This window comes from Furipterus horrens, unplaced genomic scaffold (assembly GCF_987537825.1).
Source record: "Furipterus horrens unplaced genomic scaffold, mFurHor1.1.pri manual_scaffold_1, whole genome shotgun sequence".
NCBI classification, from domain to species: Eukaryota; Metazoa; Chordata; class Mammalia; order Chiroptera; family Furipteridae; genus Furipterus; species Furipterus horrens.
Window position 1 is genome coordinate 163,779,177 of NW_028327171.1, and position 20,666 is coordinate 163,799,842.

Sequence of the window (20,666 nt, forward strand, 5' to 3'; positions counted from 1 at the left end):
ATGGATCTTACAGATCCAGGCACCATTTTGGATTTTTTCTGTGATGCACCCCCAACCAAAAGGATGCATGTGCAGCATCCAGGCTTAACAAATGAGAAGCCTGGGGGACTTGTGCTGGTAATTGGAACAGGCATTAGTGCCATGGTTACACCTCAGGTTCCAACCCCAAGATCCTGGAAGACATTGATGCTGCACTTCCAACATGTGAGGACCACGACAATTTTCAGAGACGTCTCTGTGAAAACAAGAATCCTGTTCATGTTGCCCAGGACCTTTTTTAGGGACTCTACTCATGTTAGCACTGTTGAAGCCATGAGGTTCAAGGACCGTATATATGCAGCATCCCATAGCTTTGTGTCAAAGATGGAAGATTCTGGAAAAGAGCTACTTCAGTCATTTCTCCACCTGGTGGAAAATGGAGCCCTGGTATTGACTAAAATTCTCAATAGTCTCTTGGAACTGTATGTAGCAGATCAGGGAAAACAACTTGAAATCCCTCGACTTTACTGATGAAAAAAGGATCCTGGAGTGGGCGGAAGAGAAGCAGAAACAGAGCATGTTACACATCCATGATGTCTACACCAAGCCTAGGGTCATGTCCTTCATCCAGCTGGGATAAGAATGTGCTCTGGAATACTGAAGTTCTGAGAGAGATTCAGAAACTCTATAAAAACAAGTCATTTCTTTTCCTGGTTTGTGGCAAGACTCTGGATGATCTCACTTTCCAAGCACTCTTCCAGAGGCCATCAAGCATAAATCTGACATACAACATTTCATGCCAGTTCAGAAAGGAGATGCAGATGAGCTCAAGAAGCTTCAAAAAGACATGGAGGACAAGGGGATTTATATTTGCTTTTATGGAAATGAATATGCTGATCTTCCAGAATATTGCAAGTGACTCACCTGTGAGATGTTCCAGGAGGGTTGATCAGACTGCGGTCTGTGAGAAGGTTACAGAAGTCACCACCATTAGACCAAGGCATAAGGCCCTACCGTGGACAGTGTGTACTTCGTGCCAGGTCATTCTTGGTGTTTTATTGTTTGTTTTTCTTTTATTTATGTATTTATTTATTTATTTTGGTTCTTGGTCTTATGCATCCTGCTCCAGTTCGAAATACCCAAGTGACAATGGGCCTCCGATGCAGCTCCCCAGCAGGACATTTCTTGTGTCTACTCAGTCCATCAGCATCCTGTCCACTGAGTAAGGCTGCTGCTCTGCATGAAGGACTTGGGGTGTAGAGGCCATGGACTCACCATGGCCCTTGTTTCAGTTTTGTTTGATATACTTGGGTTTTCAACTAAGCTTAATGGCTGTTTTTTAAAACAAACTTGAAACTCTAGTTTTCTAGATCTTTTACAGTGTACGGTATTTTGCATACCTGAGCTGTATTAAAAGTGTGTCCATTTAAAAAAAGAAAGGAAGAAGCGACAAACACAGGAAGAGCTCTCTGCCCTCCCCTTATTGCCTACAAGTAGGGTACAAATTTCCATTTATAAAGGAAATTGCCATTAGTAAAGGCACGCCCCCACCCCCATACCAGGAAGATGAGAATGAGTTTAGTCACCAGAGGAGGCACTGAGATGAATCTGCATAAACAATACATGTCTACCTTTAGTTTTCCCCATATATTTCCTAGTCACTTTCCCACAATTTATCTTGCCTAGGAGCCCACATCCCCTTTTCCTTTGTCTAGTCACTTCTCCACAATTTATCAGCCTTTTAAAAAATGGTGTATGGGCCCCCAATTCCAATCACCCTTTGAGTTATGCATCATTGAGTACTCCCTTGTGTTTGTGCATTGCATAGGCAAATAAACCTTTTCTCCTCTTGCTAATGTCTTCTGTTGGTTTAAGTTGCAGCCCTCCTGTTATTAAATTTAAGAGGTTAGAGGAAAACTGTTCTCATCCTCTAAAACACTTAAAGCATCTAAGAGAAGACGTGCAGTGTAGGGGCCAAGGCCTAAAAGAGAGACAGTGTCAGATTCAAATTTTGCCTCCAACTTTTTCTTTTTAATCTCTGATTTTGGACTTAAATGCTCTGAGTCTCAATTTGCTCCTTTACAGAATGAGCATCATAATAACTTGCACATGAGTTGTTACAACATAATCTATATATAAGCAGCTTAGCATAATTGCTGACATACAGTAAATGTTCAATAAAATGAAATGTTCAGTATTCTTATCTGCCAAGATTTGTAGCAAAATATATAGGAGAAAAATATATAATAATGGCAATCATGAACTGTAAAGAATATAAGCTCCCTCAGGGTAGGAATTTTTGTTTCTTTGGTTCACGACTATATCCCACTGCCTGGAATAACATTTGGCACAGAATATACTCAAGTAAATATTTGTCCAATGAATATAACACTTTTTACATGTAAAAAAACATGCTTTTAGGCATCAGAATGAATCAGCAGTATCAATGGTGGATTAGATGGAATAAAAGTGGAGGCAGAGAGACCTATTTAGAAGCCAATGCAGTAGTCAAGTTAGAGAAACATCTATATGAATAAAGCCATGATATTGAGGATAATAATGAGGGGGTGGATTTAAGAATTATTTAAAGAACAGAGAGATGGAACTTGATGACAGATGAGATTCCTTTAAAAGTCAAATGGGGCCCTAGCAAGGTAGCTCAGTTGGTTAGAACATCATCCCAATACACCAAGGTTGAGGGTTTGAGCCCCAGTCAGGGCACATACAAGAATCAACCAATGAATGAATGCATAAATAAGTGGGACAAGAAATTAATGTTTATCTCCATTTCTCTTTCATTAATTTAAAAAGAATTCCTTTACAAATAAATGAATAAATATCAAATTGCCTCAACACATTAGAAAGGAGATACACAAGTGCAATTCATTAAATGTTTTATAAATTCATCTACTGAAGAAAAGGAGGCCCTCTTGATTGGCAGATGGTCTTTCTCCCGTGGCTAATCTTATAATTTACTCTAAAGTTACTGCCCTGACTACGTGGAAAGTACCAGGTCTGTAGAAAATCTATCATGGTATTTTCCATATCCAGCTCTCTCCTAGTGACTGTTTTAGTAATTGTGTTCTGGGGGAAGTTGCTTAAAAAGCTGAATTTGATTTAAATGATTGCTTCCAAAGACAAGAATACAATGCTTTTTTGAATGAGGGTGATGGCCGGGCATAACAGAAAAGATACGGGTTTAAGTCAGTAGTAGCTGGATGTAAATATTTGCTCTGTACTTATTAAGTGGCAGCTTAAACTCTCTGAGACTCTGTTTCCTTAACATGGGGACAGTCATCCCAAGATGACTGGGTTGCCATAAGAATGAAGTGAGTTGGTGTGTACAATGCACCTGACCCACAGCATACACTGTGGTAGTACAGAAGTGGCTCCAGAATTTACAACTGGGAGGGACTCAGGGGTGGTGGTCTCAGGGGAAGGTAGGCATTATAGGTTAACTTGTGTCCCCTAAAAAGATATATTGAAGTCCTAAACCCTGATACTTGTGAATGTGACCTTATTTGCAAATAGAGTCTTGGCAAATGTAACTGAGTTAAGGTTAGGTAATACTGGGTTAAGCTGGGTGTATTCCAATTACTAGTATTCTTAAAAGAAAAGGAAGTTTGGACCCAGAGGCACAGACACGCACAGGGAGAATGCCATGTGACTACGAGAAAAGCAGAGATTGGAGTGATATGTCTACAAGTCAAAGAATGCCAAAGGCTGCTGGCAGCAACCAGAAGCTAGGAGAGAAGCATGGAACAGATTCTCCCTCAGAGCCTCCAGTAGGCACCAACGCTGCCAACACCTTCATCGTGGACTCCTAGCCTCCAGACTGTGAGAGAATAAATTTCCGTTGCTGTAAGCCATGCAGTTACTGGTACTTTGTTACGGCAGCCCTAGCAAACTAATACAGCGGGATTAAGAGATTTGTTCTTTAGCTAACTGCATTTTATTCAGACCGACTTTAACAATGTGCACTATTTTGGAACCACCACTCTACCAAAGCCCTGAACTTTATACTACAACTTCTTATTAATGTTATTTTAAATAAAAAAAAAAAAACAGCAGAGTAAATGTGTGAATGAATTATTGGCAAAGATGGTAAATGTCCATCTGAAAAATGTATTCGAGAATATATGAACCTTTCCAACTTGGAAGACCAAGCCATCTTACACTTTAGTATACTGATAGAGGATGTCATGTGCTTTTCATTGACACAGCTGATGTTACTGATTTCCCAAAGTCCAGAGCTGGTGTGATTTGATTTTATTAGGTTTAACACGATGTAGTATTAAGGTGACATTAGTGCCTATTTCCCAACCATAAATGAAAAGAGAGGCTTAAGTCTATTTTAGGGTGAATTATTGCAAAGACACTGTTTTAAATTCATAACTTGTGATTTAAGGAATTAAACTTATATGAATTATAACTTCCAGACATGTGATTTCATTTATTTCCCAACCAGCTCTTGAAGTTGACTTTCTATTATATTTGATATTACAGACAAAATTTCTCTGGTTCTAGTTAATGCCTCTTCATTAATCTCAGAGGATTCTGACCATGATTTGACTCCTGGTGAGAGAGGTCTCACTAGAAGCCCTACTTTCTCTACCCATAATGGAAGCCCTCTGTATTTAGCAAAGCTTGTCCTTTGCTAAAACATCCAAAGGTGCTATAGTCAATGTACTCGGCATATGTATTCCTTTTACAATGTAATCTATCTGAAACCTGATAGTCCTGTCCCAGGTAGAATATTATAAAAATGCAATTAAAAGCAATTTGATTCTTCAGTTTTGTCTCCATTGAAGAACCACATATACAAATCCCACTCAGTACATAAAACAGCACCTTCTGAAATTATTTTGTTCGGTCCTCTCACCTTCAGAATTTTCCAAACACCAAGAATGTCTCAAGGTTTCTTTCTTTCTCTTTATTAAAAAACACTTCCACCAAGCCTGAACATTCTTCCATCTCTGCCTTTCTGGCCTCCCTGCCAGGCAGGCCCAGATCTTTATCAGGAGAGGCCTCTTGGGTTACATGCATTCTGAAAAACAAAGGAGGGCCAGGGGCTGCTCTGGCTTGTGAGAAGGTGTATGTAATAAAACACTTAAAATTTAACTTATTAATACCCTTTCATTCATTAAACATATTTTAGGGACTATAATTTGCATGGCACTTCGCCAAATGCTGTAGGAAAATAAAAGACAAACTTATTTCAGCCTTAAGAATTGTGTAACCCACAAAACCCCACTTTATTTAATGGCCAGTCTTCAGGCACCCCAGCTGTCCCCCAAAGTTACCAAAACATGTGAACAACACTTAAAATGTGGAGAATAGCCAAAGCCAGCTGTCACAGAAATAAATGTAATATGATGGCTTCATCCGCTGACCAAAATAAATAAGTTCTTTTACTATTGACTGGCAAAATCTTAATTGAAAACAAAAAACGCATGCCTTTCTGGTGCTAAAGTTAGGAATCCTAAGCAAAATGACAGAAAATGGCAGGAAGATTCAAGTGAAGACTAGACAAAAGAGAGTCCACAGCAGGAGCGGTGGGTATCAGAGGCAGCCAGGGATACATTGAGAGGTAAATGCCTTTGATATTAAGCAGTTAGGAGAGCACCACAGAAATGGCCTTGAAGAAAGAGAAGGATTATAATACAAGGAAGTTCAGCATCAGGGACCAAACATGCATCAAAGGAGACACAGTCCAGGTGCGAGCGCATATGGCTCCACAGTGTGAGCTGGGGGACCGTGTCACACAGAACAGCGCTGGACCAGCATGGCACGCTGTCATGCCAGAAAGCTAGCCTAATGTTGCCAGATCTCCTGGTTGTTTCAAGGGAAGCCAACAAATCTGATTGTATGTGAAATTTTTCAGTTTTTAAATATTGGCCCAACTTTATAAAATATTGCACAGAATCTAATACCACCTACATAATGTTTAAAAACAAGAAAACACTAAGCACAGTCTTTGAATAAATACATATTTAGTAAAACATGGGTCAGAATGATAAACTCTAAATTCATGGCAGTCAATACCCCTGGAGAGGAGAGGCAGAGGAAAGACACTCAAAAAGGGCTTCTATGGTACCTGTAACGTTTTATTCCTTTAATAAAAATCTGCGTTAAATATAACAAAATAATATTTATTAGGCTGGTTGGTAGGTCCATAAGTTTTTGTTACATCACTGTTGCTACTGCTCTGTATGTTTGAGATATTTCACAATTATAAACAATAGTACTATGTAGGCTAAACCTTTGTAGTCCCCATCGGACCAGTGGAGCACCATTTCACAGCCTGTGCTCAGGTTAGACCAGGGAGAACAGCACTCCAGTCATCCCCAAAGTAAAACACAAGTGATCCAAGTGTTTTTCAGCCTGGTTGGGCATCAGAGTCACCTGCAGCTTATTAAAATTCCTCATGCCTGGGCATCACCTATATTCTACTAAACAATAACCTGCAAGTAGAAACAGCTAGATTATTCTGATGTGCAGCCAGAGTTGAAAATAATAGTGATAGCCCTGAGAACACCACTCTGACACAGTAAAGCCACAACAACTAGAAAAGCGCCCGAGTCAAGGGGCTCCCAGCGAGGTGACACCCTGCAAACGCTCAATGGTCATCCGTGGCTTTCCTGAATTAATCGTAACAAATGACAATGAAAGCAAAATACCCATTAAAAAAGACTCAATCTTTCTGAAATAACTGTTGAAATAGTAATTATTTTTAAAAACAATTTCATCAAAGCAGTTAAAATAAAATAATATTTATTGAACTATTTTTAAAAAGCAAACTGGGTGACTACCATGTGCAAGCTTTGTGTGTGGGGCCAAGGAACAATGGAAGATAAATGGGACACATCCCTACTCTTCGAGGAGCTTAACAGCTAATAGGGACATTGATGGAGGTAAATAATTTGTCCCTCGGGGATAGGGAGATAGACTGGTCATGTGAGTGAGATTATAGTTTTGCCTCAAAGCTTCCAAAACTAGAACATTCAAATTAGTGGCCCAAAGGGTCCTGTTGTAACCATTCCCTGGTGGCTTGGGGGTGGTGGAGAGACCCCTGAGGCTGGGAGAGAAGAATACACGAAGAGAAATGGCAGCTGAAAACGGCTGAAACTTCGGTCGTTGTTAATATGGGAAAGGTTCAAAAACGATCAGTCTTGAAAGAATGCTCTTACCACAAATTAATCATCTTCATACACAAAATTCAGCTTTTCCCTTGATATTTAGAGATTTTTTTCTTTGACACAAAGGAGACATCGTGTGACTTTCTCTTTCAGAACCCCGCATGTGAATGAATCACGAGTGAATAAATGAAATTTGAATCCTCATAACAAAGATAACGTTGAATCTTCATTTATTGCTTTAGGATAATTTTCGGGAATGTCTACAATGCAAAGCCTTTCCTTTTACAACAATAACTATAGCTACAAGTTATGGAGACACTGTAAGAAGCATTTTAGATACATTGTCAGTGATCTTCATCTAACCCGATGATGTAGATCACATTTTACTAGATGGAGTAACTGAAGGTCATAATGGTTAAATAACTTAAACCAAAACATAATCAGAGTTTATCTGTAGCAGAACCAAGATTCAAATTTGCTCTGTTCAACTCTAAAGCCTTAAAATTACACTGCACTATATTCCATTCCATCGCTTGACAAAGGCATATTTGCTATCATTACATTAAAACTTTTAAACAAAATTGTATTAAATTAAATTACAATGTAATTTTAATTAAAACTGACTACTGATGTGCTATGCAGATTAGTGGCATTTAAAACTAGAAGGTAAGGCTATGTAGATAGCCAGGAAACAATCACCAAGAACGGAGTACAGCATTCCTTCTTAAAGCACCAATTTTTGGCAATGTTGAGTTTGGAGACAAATATTTCATATGTACCTCTATTCCTCCATCCAAATATTATTAATATTAGTTCCAAAACTATCTTTATGCACCCTTGACAATACTCTGTGAACAATGGCCATTATTAATCTGTTTTTAAAAATGGTAAAGTGATTCTTAGTTTGAACTATCAATATAATTAACCTATTAGTTTGGTCTCCAAATCAAGTAAAAGCTATATAACAGTATTTCATAGCTCATTAGCTAAATGGAGCAGTTAATTCAGTCAAGTAGTGAATAATCTTCAAATCAATTGTTCTTCAGATACAAAGGATAGTGGTATAAATAATTCAAGAGAGTACAAAAAGCCAGATAATGCTAAAGAACTTTGAACTATTTTAATAAATAACCCAATAGTATTTTTAATTTTATTTAGTTTACATCTTTAAAAATTACACTAAAACATAAAAGAAAAATTTGAAAAAAATTAACATTATGATTGTTGGTGTTATTCTCAAATCATTTAATGCACATATTATATGAATGTTACCATTCTGTGTTCCTGTGGCTGGGCTATAAGAGCAGGTTGGTCACTGCCTTAACCAGCTGTGTGTTGGCTATTATTTTATCCTTTCTCATGAAAATGTATGGCCCATTTTGTATTTTCTATAGATACTGTATGGATTTAATTCAGCAAGTGAGATACTCACCATATTAAAAGAAAGATCTCACAGAGGTAATATGATGCCAAAACTTTTTTATTTGGCACAATAGCAAAAATATTTATTGTGAAGTGGAAAGTAGCAGTCCAGTAACCCAAAGGGTTTATATGTCTATTGACAGAATCAGAGATTTGTTCTTTCAAATAAGCAACTAACTATTGGAATAGTGGCTGATTACAGAGGTGCTTCACTTAAAAAAAATTGTTTTCCTTTTGAATACATATTACAGGTACAAGTTATAAAAATTTAAAGGTACAAAGAGTATAGAGTGAAAACTTAATCTCTCTCCTGCCATTATCTTCCACCCACATTATTCTCTCTCCTTGAATCAACTACTATTACCTTGTTCTTGCATCATTCAAGAAATACTTTGCATTTACAACTGTATTCACATGTTGTTTTCTATACTAATAATAACATACACCCTGATCCTGGCTGGTTTGGCTCAGTGGATTGAGCGTCGGCCTGCGAGCTAAGTGTCGCTGGTTCGATCCTCCAGTCAGGGCACATCAGAGAAGGAAAACTCTGACTCCAAAAAACCTCCGCTGCCTTGCGGCATACCTCTTCAGGGGAAAGGCTAAGGGAGTAAACCCCGACAGAAAATCCGGAGCCGGAGTCCCTAAGGCGGTTTGACGTTGTAGTCAACATCGGCAACTCCTGCGGCGCACCTGAAGCCAAGCTATATTGACTCCGTCTTTCCTTTGGATCCTTCAGCTGCGAAGAGAGGGTCCAACATGGGCAACAGCAGACCCTCCATATCACCCTGCCCAGGCTCTGTAGCTTCAGCTTCACTGGAGAGGACACTCCAGCGTCATCGCAAGATGTCGATTCAACACGGGAGGAGACAGATACCGTGTCACTCCCGAGTCGGACTGCACAACCATTCTCGGCGGTGCAGATAGACTCTTAAGAAGCTACACCATCGTCTCTCGAGACGGACGGCTGCCGACGATGATCCACAACTCTATTTTTTTTCTCCACTTAATAAATGTCTTGGCAAAGATATCATAGAGTCTTAATTTTTTGTTTTTAACCTCTTATGCTGACCATGCTTTTTTCTTTCTTTTCTTTTAAATTGAGGCATAATTTGCAATTACTAAGATGCACAGATACAGTCTGATACATTTTGAGAATTGAATACATGGTATAACCGCTTTCCAAAGAAAGATATAGAATATTCAATAATTATTCTTCCTAAAAGCTAATAGTCCATTGCATGGATGTGCCATGATTGATTTAACCAAACCTTTATTGATGAACTTTTGCTGTTATAAACACAGTCTCAGTGAATAATATGTACACATAATATTGCATGTGTACAAATATACCTATGGAAAAATTCCTAGAAGTAAAATTGCTGAATCAAAGGGTATGTATGTTTTTAATTTAGAAGGATATTGACAACTTACTTACCATAGGGGTTATACTAATTTATACTCCTGTTAAACTTATGAAGGCTTCTGTTGCAGTATACTGTGATTACTAAACTTTTTTATCTTTGCTCATCAGGTAAGTGAAAAAGTGTAATTGTAGCCTTACCTTTGCTTTTCTTATTTGGAGGAATGCTGAGCATCTTTTTTCTGTATTTAAAAGCCATGAAACACCTTCATTATAAAAGAAAATTTAAGCAAAAGCAAAGGTACTGTGAAGAGTCTGCCATGCATTTGGAGTTATGAACAGACACACAGAAGACTTAACATTTATTCTGAGCTTTCAAGAGAAGCTGGACAAAGTAACGCTTTTTTGAGGACAATAGAAACTTGAGGAAACTTGGTATTTCCAGTATAATCCAAAAACTAGGTGCCAAAACCTCAAGTGAAAAATTTCAAGAAACCAAAGACCTAAGAAAGTATGCTTGCCCAAATCACAAATGAAGACTGTGTTAATTTTCTTCTTCAATATCAGTGGTATTGTCTGTGCAAAATTACCGTATTTTTCACACTGTAAGATATACCTGACCATAAGATGCACCTAGGTTTAGAGGAGAAAAACAAGAAAAAAAATTCTGAACCCAATGGTGTACAAAAATATATAATAAAATATAACAGAATAATATTTCAACCATGTAAAGTGAACAGCAGTCAACAGCAGTATTAAGAACCATCATCACTGTCATTTACAAATGAGGAGAGTCTTTAAGGTTCAAGTACTCTTCTAATTTTCTGGGAACCCCAAGAACTCATCATCGCTATATCAGAATTTATGAAGCTCAGTTTCTCATAATCGCTGATATAACTTTCTTCACTATCTTCATACTGATCAGACACCTTGAGATTCAGCAGTAAAGTGGGACATTTAAGCGTCCCCAAGGGTTTTGCATGGACCCACCACTTCCTCTTCTAATAGCTGTTGCCACCGCTGACAGGTCAGGTAACAAACATCATGGTCTGTGACGCAATATTTACTCTATAAGACACATGGACACTTCCCCCCACTTCTGGGGAAAATAAAAGTGCATCTTATGGAGCAAAAAATACGGTAATCTACAAGGTCAAACAGTCAGGCAGGGTTATTATGCAGAAATTCTAAAATATTTGTGGGCATTGTGTGCTGCACAAATCATTGCTTGATCACCCATTTTATTCACTACACTTTGCTCTGAACAACTTTTGCTTGGTCTTTAAAACCAGAGCCACTCTTACATAGAAAAAAAAGCAACCTAAGCAACCCAAAAGAAAAGAAAACTCAACCATTGAGGATATTCAAATGAGTGTGATTCCAGTTCTAATGGCAATTCCAACAGAAAAAATTGAATCTACCTGGGGCAATAATTGAAATCACTATGTAGTTCCCACTTTGACTTATTTTAAGGGAACAATACTTCTTTAGATTTATAGGTTCTTATTTTAAATTGGTTAATTACATCATTTATGCCATGTTGATCTATCAATCATGGATTCTTAAAATCCTTTAACTACCCCCGCCCAATAAAGTATTTCATGGGACAATAGAGTAGTAGAAAGAACATTATTAGTTAATTAATTAGACTCCCACATATTAGCTGTAAAATATTGTTAAAGTTATTTCTCTTTTTCTGGGCCTCAGCTTTCTGTTACATTCAGATAACAAATTGTATGGCAAAATTAACCAATAAAGTCTTTGTCACATAATATTCTCTCAATAAATGCTGGTTCTCTTCCTCCCAAATGTATCTAACTAGGACTTTATTGGTAGATCCAGAAGTATCAATTAAAAAAAAAATTCTTGAGATTTCAAAAGTACTGGTTATGAAAGACATATTTCAAATTAAGAGGCTTTTTTTTTTTTTTTTTTTACTAATACCTATGATACAAAACAAAAATCCTAAGTTGAACACTTAAGGAAAAATAATGTATAAAAACATATTGTCAGAGTTCACTTTCAAAGAATAGAATCCATTCTAGTTAGTTGAAGATATATTTATTACAGGATATTAAAAGATTTTTCAGATTTGGGGGGAGGAATAAATGAACTGAGTCTGTATTGAACTTTCAGAAAAGATTCCAATCGCTACATTGCAGTATTAGAGCATTGTATGGGGTTGAATACTATCCCCCCTGCCCCAATTTATGTTTTCCTGAAATCTGCAAATGTGACCTTATTTAGGAATAGGACCTTGGAGATGTAATCAAGTTAAGATGAGGTTGAAGTGGATTAGAGTGGGCCTTAATCCAACTACTGATGTCCTTAAAAGAAAACGAAAGACACAGACTTACATAAGAGAAAAACATGGGAAGCTGGATGCAAAGACTGGAGTGATGCATCTGCAAGCCAAGGAACTCCAAGAATTGCCACAACCACCAGAAACTAGAAGAGGCAAGGAACAATTGTCCACAAAGCCTTAGAAAGATCATGGCTCTAATGATGCCTTGATTTCAGAATTGTTAAAAATTAAATTTTTGTTGTTTTAAAAGTACCAATTTGTGGTATGTTGTTAGGGCAGCCCTAGAAAACTAATACGGGCACCAAGGGAGTTGCTGAAACTTTCATAGTAAGAGAATCTCCAGTTCCAGAGCCACATTTTTACTTCCTTAATTAATAAGACTTAAAGACCAGGAAGGTAGTACCACAGTCAGTAAATCAACCAGATGAAGGAACCTGCCATGCTTAGGAAGTGTCATCACTGCTGCTGACTCCACAACTGTGCCACAACTGAGGCAAACTGTTCACACCTTGTCTTAAGAGACCAGGGAATAATTTTTGAACAGTGGGATTTTAGCTAGCATTCCCACAGAAAAAGAAAATGTCTCTATCATTGTTTTTTTATCAATGGAGGAAAAAATGCAGCAGAAACACAACCAATGTTTCACAGTGGCAAGAGCATCTGGCTGGTTGATCCAAAAATCATATCCAGAACCCTAGCTGCAAGGGAGCCTGGACATGATAGTTATTAGTTTTCCATCCTCCATAGTACCGAAAGACAGGACAGATATTAAGTACCAATCCACTATATCTACTACAGATAGTTTGTGAAATTCTTACTTTAATTAAAATATTACCAGTATTAGATTTTTAAATTACATAATTTCTGGGACCTAGTCATCTCTATAGAACTAAGAATGTAGGTGGTCTCCATGATATACTCTGTATTTTAAAATTCTGAATCTTTTAACCATGTATAAATCTGTACATGCAAATATATTTTCTACTAGTATATATCCACATAGTTTCCTAGACGTCCTTGAGAAAAGATACTGGATAGAAGTTCCACAGCACTTCTATGCTAACACTAGTAAACTTTCAACTTGCTGGAGTTCAAAGAGGTGCATAAAGTAGATGTACATTTTGGAGGGGAGATTTTGTATAGGAATGCATGTGAGCATACATATGTAAATGTATTGTGCATGTAAACTCAAGTCAACTAAAGCTTCTCATTAATAAAATTTCTTAAGATTAGGTAAAAGCAAACTGGCAGAAATTTAATACAAATAGTAAAAATTGACAATGAAGTGGACCCTGCTTGATGTTTTTGTCTGATTTTAAATTCTTATTTTTGCTTCCCACATTCCTTTTTTCCTATAATGAATCAGGCCCATTAAACTTTTTAGGACTAAGGTTTCCTAAATCTAAAAATAACAAGTCATGGGTATACCTTACCATGATCAATAACTATTATAAAAGTAGATTTTAAATTAATTTTATAATCAATTACATATAAATTGGTTAATTATAATTTTATCAATAAAGATCTTTATATACTATTCATATCCTTAACATTCAATATATTATCTGTTTATAATATAATAGCATTAATGGCATAATAGCAAAAATGACCACAAATATACTCTTACCTGTATCCAAACCCCTTTATGATGTGACCTTTTAGCTCTTTCCATTAATAGGTGGAATCTCACTCTCTATCTCTTTTTTTTTTTTTCTACCTCTGTACTCTGGGCTGGTCTTGTGACTTGCTTTGGTCAAAGGAAAAATAGAGAAGCAACGTGAGTCAGTTTCACCAGGACCTGAACAGTCCTTGCACACTTCCAGTAGCTCTTTTGGAATCTTGCTGAGTGACTGTGTGGACAAGCCTGGTCTAGTCTACTAGAGAATGAGAAACAATATGGAAGTGTGCCAAGACACCCCAGGTAACAACTAGCCACCCCTGGTCAATCTGGCCACTGCACACAGTCATTTGATTTAGCCTAACCCACATTACTGATCCACAGAATCATGATTTAAATAAATGGTTATTGTTTTAAAGTCTAAGTTTTGGGTGGTTTGTTATGCAGCAAAACTAACTACTATTCTCAATTAAACTTGTTTTAATTTCCTGACTGACTCAAATATTTAGAGTACTTCCTTCCAAGAATAAAATATTATACAATATTCTACTGCAAGATAATTCCTGATAAAATTTTAGTGTATGTTTTTCTAGTCTATTTTCTAAATATTTTAGATATTGGGTTGGCCAAAAAGTTTGTTCAGTTCTCCCATACACTGGCTCTAGTAGCATTTAGTTGTCTTTAATTTCATTCAAAACAATTTTGTTAGATTGTATTGTGACAGCTGTCATATCAATGTGTGTTTAGAAAACAACTTATCAAAATTGGTGAATTTTTGTGTAGCCATTTTAATACTGAAGATGGAAGAAAATGAGCAACATTTCTGGCATATTATGCTTTATTATTTCAAAATAGGTAAAAATGTAACTGAAATGCAAAAAAAAAAAAAAGAGTTGTGCAGTATAAATAAGGTGCTGTGACTGATCAAACATGTCGAAAGTGGTTTGCGAAGTTTTGTGCTGGAGATTTCTCCCTGGATGATGCTCCATGGTCGGGTTAACAAGTTGAAGTTGATAGTGATCAAATCAAGACATTAATTGAGAACAATCAACATTATACCACATGGGAGATAGTCAACATTCTCAAAATATTCAAATCAATAAAGTTATTGGTGAAAATGAAAAATGTGTCTTTACAGAAAAAACTAAACAGAATTTTTGACCAACCCAAAAAGTTATTCTCTTTTTAAATAAAAATTTTATTTTCAAACATTTTGTGATTTTGCAATTGATACTCTAAAATTTTTTTAGAATTTTAGTTTGCTTAGTATTCCATCTTGTACACCTATAATAATTGATTTTGTCAATTAGAGAAATCAATTTCAATTAATTTAATTTATGAATATTAACATAATAAACATTATTTACACATTAACATTCACATCAATCATGTATAAGAGTGCCCATTTCACTGAACCATAGTCAATAACTGTATATTTACATAGAAAACAAACTTTGCTTTTTGATAAGTGAAAATATATTTACTATTTACTATAATTAATATATATTTACTATGTATTAACTGTGCCTGAATATTATTAACTAGAGTTCAATATTTGTTTAAGATTTGATTCTTGAGAATAAAGCTATTAAGAATATTCTTGTACAATTGTACTAAAGTCTTCTGTTTCTGTACAGTTAGGTTGTTACTGGTCTTTTATAAAAAATGCACAATTATTTCATATGTATGCATGTGTATATGTAAAATTTTGCATGCACAAGTATACCTTTAGAGTAAACTCTCAGAAGTGATTTTAGTGAGTACGATATGATTTTTTACGTATCACCTGGCTAGGATACCAAGATTAATCCAAGTGTTGCTGTGAAGGTGTATTGTCAATATGGTTAACATCTACACTCAGTTGACTTCAAGTAAATGTGAATGAGTCTCATTCAATCAGAGAAGAAAAGCAGGTTTTCCCAAACAAGGAGTAGTTCCACCTCACAACTACAGCATTAACTGCTGCCAGAGTTTCCAGCCTGCTGGCCTGCTCTATATTTGGACTTGCTAGCCCCTGCAATCATGTGCACCAATTCCTTAAAATAAATCTCTTTACACATATTGCCTATTGGTTCTGTTTCAGTGGAGAACCCTAACTGATACTGTAAGTCAAAGAGGATGAGTATTTTTAATTTTCATGGATATTGCCAAATAGTTTTCTAAACAGATTTATATACTTACAAGCAATATTTAAGAGTGCCTGTATCCCTTACACCTTCACCAACATGATGTGATTTCAAACTTTCTACCTGACAAATTTAAGAAAGTATCACATTTTCATTTTAATTTGCATTTCCATCCCATAAACATTTTAATGTTTTTAGAATATACTATTTTGTTAGATATAGAGGTAGGTTACTATTTTATTTTGCCATATAATCAATTATGCCCTGGCTGGTTTGGCTCAGTGGATTGAGCGTCGGCCTGCGAGCTAAGTGTCGCTGGTTCGATCTTCCAGTCAGGGCACATCAGAGAAGGAAAACTCTGACTCCAAAAAAAAAAAAACCTCCGCTGCCTTGCGGCATACCTCTTCAGGGGAAAGGCTAAGGGAGTAAACCCCGACAGAAAATCCGGAGCCGGAGTCCCTAAGGCGGTTTGACGTTGTAGTCAACACCGGCAACTCCTGTGGCGCACCTGAAGGCAAGCTGTATTGACTCCGTCTTTCCCTTGGACCCTTCAGCTGCGAAGAGAGGGGGGGTCTGCTGCATGGGCAACAGCAGACCCTCCATATCACCCTGCCCAGGCTCTGTAGCTTCAGCTTCACTGGAGAGGACACTCCAGCGTCATCGCAAGATGTCGATTCAACACGGGAGGAGACAGATACTGTGTCACTCCCGAGTCGGACTGCACAGCCATTCTCGGCGGTGCAGATAGACTCTTAAGAAGCTACACCATCGTCTCTCGAGACGGACGGCTGCCTCCAAAAATAATCAATTATCCCAGTGCCATGAATTTAGCAAACTATGCCTTTTCTCCTTATAACTTGCCACCATTTTTCTGTACTAAAAACATATGTATATAAATATGTGGGATACCCATTCATACACCTATCTCTGGGTGTATGCTGTGGCATATAAAAAGTTTTGCAATATGAACTTAACTTGTTGATCAGGCCCTTTCTTCCTTACTAGTTTTAAAGGCTCCTTATCATATACTAAGTAATTTTATATGTATACATCTGATTTCACATTTTTCATTCTGCACTCCTATTCTGGTGCAGCTATTACAATGTTTTTATTTCTTTATATTCTTTATGCATATAAAAACAAGATACCAATTATTTTTTCAGAATTTTCATAGCTCCGGAATGTCAGAAAAACCCAATTTTTCCAGACCTCTTAGGGTACAATCTCTCACCGGAGCAGACCACAGAACCCCTCCTCATTAATTTGTTCTTCTGTACCATCTCTATGTGCTGTAAATGTTAATTGTTCATTATCCTCTCCCACCAGTGTAGAAGAAGTTTCTATCTATTCATTTTAAGTTTTATTCAATCCCAGAGGTTTTCCCACTTTGCTTTCTCTGGCCTCCTTGCTCTTATCACCAATGGATTTCATGTAACGCCCGTATGTCTCCTCCTTTGGTTCTAATGTATAAAATAAGGAGAAAACTGCCATTCTCCAGAGCACTTTCTCAATCTGTTGAGATTTTGCTTCCCAGAAATTGATGTCAGTATGGCTCAGATAAAGTCACAAAAACTCTCTACAGGTTTGGATATTTCTTATGTTGAAAATCTCTCACACCCTTCCTAGTTGGTGGCTTGGAAAGAGTTACCACCACTAGATACAATAAAATTAAGGCACAGAGAAGTAGAAGGAGCCTAGTCACAATGGAGTGCCTTGCCCTGGACCACCTTTCCAGTGCTCTGTGAGAAAGAAGTACTTATATCTATCTTAAGTGACTGTTAGTTTGGGTTTTCAGTTGAAACTAATTTTTACCTAAATTGTTGGGGCAATTAGACATGGTGTCTAGATAGTTAAGTCTCAGCTGCACCCTTCGTTCCAATTTGATGAAATCCAACTGTGTCTAATTTTTATGGTTATAGGATTATAAACAAGTGGTTGCCTCCTCTTTATTCTGCCAGTGTCCTCATACATCTAATTGACCAAGACATGTTCTCATAAATGCACTAATTTGTACATTCTGTTTTTATTGCCACATAATACATAATATGCCCAAACATACATAATTACATAATTATATGCTTATAAACCCTGTAAGCAAATACATTTACACACTTATAATTAACCTAAGTTATTTGTCTTCTGATGAATATTGTCCATCATTTTCTCATCTATTACATGAATCTAAATTTATTTTCTTCCCATTAAAGTAGCCTGCCTTTGTCCCTCTCCTCTTACCCCGGATTTATACTACTCACCACAAAAATAATAAGCAATAGAACTTCTGGCCAAGATGAAGGTGTAGACAGACACGCTGCATCTCACTCCACAACTAAGAAGGAATACAATTATCTCAAAACTAGAAACAACCAGAAGTTCTGGAAAGTCAAACTGCATGGAAATCCAGAAAACAAAGCTATAAAAAAGAAATACTCATCCAGACAGGTAGGAGGGGCAGAGCCGGGGTGGAGAGGACGCGATGTGATGACAGGTGCAGCAGCAGCAGTGGCAGGGTGGCAGAAAGTGCAGTCACATGCTTTAAAGTCAGGAGGGACACCTGGGGAGCATTCCCAGCTCCTCACCGGACCTAGCAGCTCACAGTCCCAGCACCAGGGAAAATCAAGCCTCATTGCTTCTGACTGTGCAGACCAGTGGGGATTGGGGTGGAGGCAGAAACTGCCAGTCTCAGCAGAGTCTGCTTGTTTAAAGGGCCCCCATGGTCCTAGAACATCTGCAGACCTACCCACTCTGGGAACAATGTCCAGGGCAGCAGCTAGAAGGGCGCCAGTCTGGTGCGGAAGTGGGAGAGGTGCCTGGAAAAGGGCGAGTGCTGGGCAGGTGGCATTGTTCCCTCTCGGACCCCTCCCCCCACATACAGCACCACAACATGGTGAAACAGGTCACCCTGTACTGAAAAATCCCTAAGGCTCCGCCACTTACAACATAATAGGAGCGACAGCTCTACCTGGGATGTGGAGGCAAACAAACACAGGAGCCTGTCAGAATGAGGAGAGAGAGAAGTATGGCCCAAAAAAGGGGAGTGGATCAAGGTTCCAGTGGGAGAACTAAGTGACGAGGAGATAGCCAACCTAACAGATGCAGAATTCAAAACACTGGTGATAAAGATGCTCACAGGCTTGATAGATATGCTTGAGTATGGCAAACGCATAAGAGAAGAAGTGAAGGCTATGCTAAGTGAAACGAAGGAAAATCCACACAAAACCAATGGTGAAGGGAAGGAAACTGGGGTTCAAATCAATGTTTTGGAACATAAGGAAGAGAAAAACAGTCAACCAATGCAGAATGAGGAAGCAAGAACTTAAAAAAATGAGAAAAACTTCCCAAATTTTGCAAAGGAGATGGACATACAGGTCCGGGAAGCACGGAGGGTCCTGGGTGAGCTGGACCCAGAGGGGGCCACACCAGGACACATCATGATTGAGATGCCAAAGGTGAAAGATAAAGACAAAGTCCTGGGGGCAGCAATAGAGAGGTGGAGAGTTGCCTACAGGGGGTGCCTATAGGACTATCAGCTGATTTCTCAGAGGACACCTTGCAAGCAGGAAGGGACTGGCAAGCAGTATTCAATGTGATGAAAAGCAACCGACAACCAAGATTACGCTATCCAGCAAAGCTACCATTTGGAATGGAAGGGCAGATGAAGTGCTTCCCAGACAAGGTGAAGCTAAAGGAGTTCATCATCACCAAGCCATTATTATATGAAATGTCAAAGGGACTTACTTAAGAAAAAGATCAAAACTATGAACACTAAAAATGACAACAATCTCACAACTATCAACAACTGAATCTAAATAATAAAAACAAAATCCAACCAAGCAAACCAGAATAGGAACAGAATCATAGGTATGGGGATCATTTGGGGAGTTATCAGCTGGGAGGGGGGAGGAGGAGAAATGCGGAAATGGAGCAGGGACTAAGAAGCATAATTGGTTGGTAAAAAATAGACAGGGGGATGTTAAGAATAATATAGGAAAGGGTGAAGCCAAAGAAGTTATATGCACGACCCATGGACATGAACTAAGGGGAAGGGGTATGGAATAGCTGGAAGGAAGGTGGGTACTAGGCAGAGGGGAGCAAAGGAAAAAAAACTGGAACTACTGTAACAACATAATAAAATATACTTTAAAAAAAGCAATAGTTTATATATTTACAGGTATACCTATATATTTTAAATTCAATCTCAATAGGTCCTCTGTAAATATTTTTAACATTTGTGATTGTTAAATGTATACTTGGTAGGATAGAAATATTTATTGTGTGTATGTGTGTGCACAAATAAAAAAAAATAGACTTGAGGTTACATTTTTTTCTAATGAGAAGCTTTGAAAAGAAAATTATTTGTAGATATAAGAACTCATGTGTTAAATTGTAATTATTCTTTTTAGATGTACTTATATTCTGGTGGCCACAATGATACATTTAACAAAGAACACCATTGGAAATTAGCCATGAGGAGCAGTAAGTTTAAACCTATATAAGCCAGATTAATGGGTGAACAAGCTGGACAGGGCTTGGGCTACCTATATATAGGGAGGTTATATTGGTCAGCTTCCACTGTACACCAATCAACCTCAAAACTTAGTGACTAAAAAAGAGTTATTTTCTTTCACTTATATGTCTGTAGACTGTTTGGGGATTGGCTTATCTATGTTGGAGGAGTTTAAGGATTCCATTACTTTTGGCTGGATTTGCTCTTAAG

General features: G+C 37.6%; 1 pseudogene; it reads left to right on the plus strand.

Moving 5' to 3' along the window:
* On the plus strand, positions 1–928 carry LOC150022172 (protein FAM118B pseudogene; annotated as a pseudogene).
* The last annotated feature ends 19,738 nt before the right edge of the window (positions 929–20,666 follow it).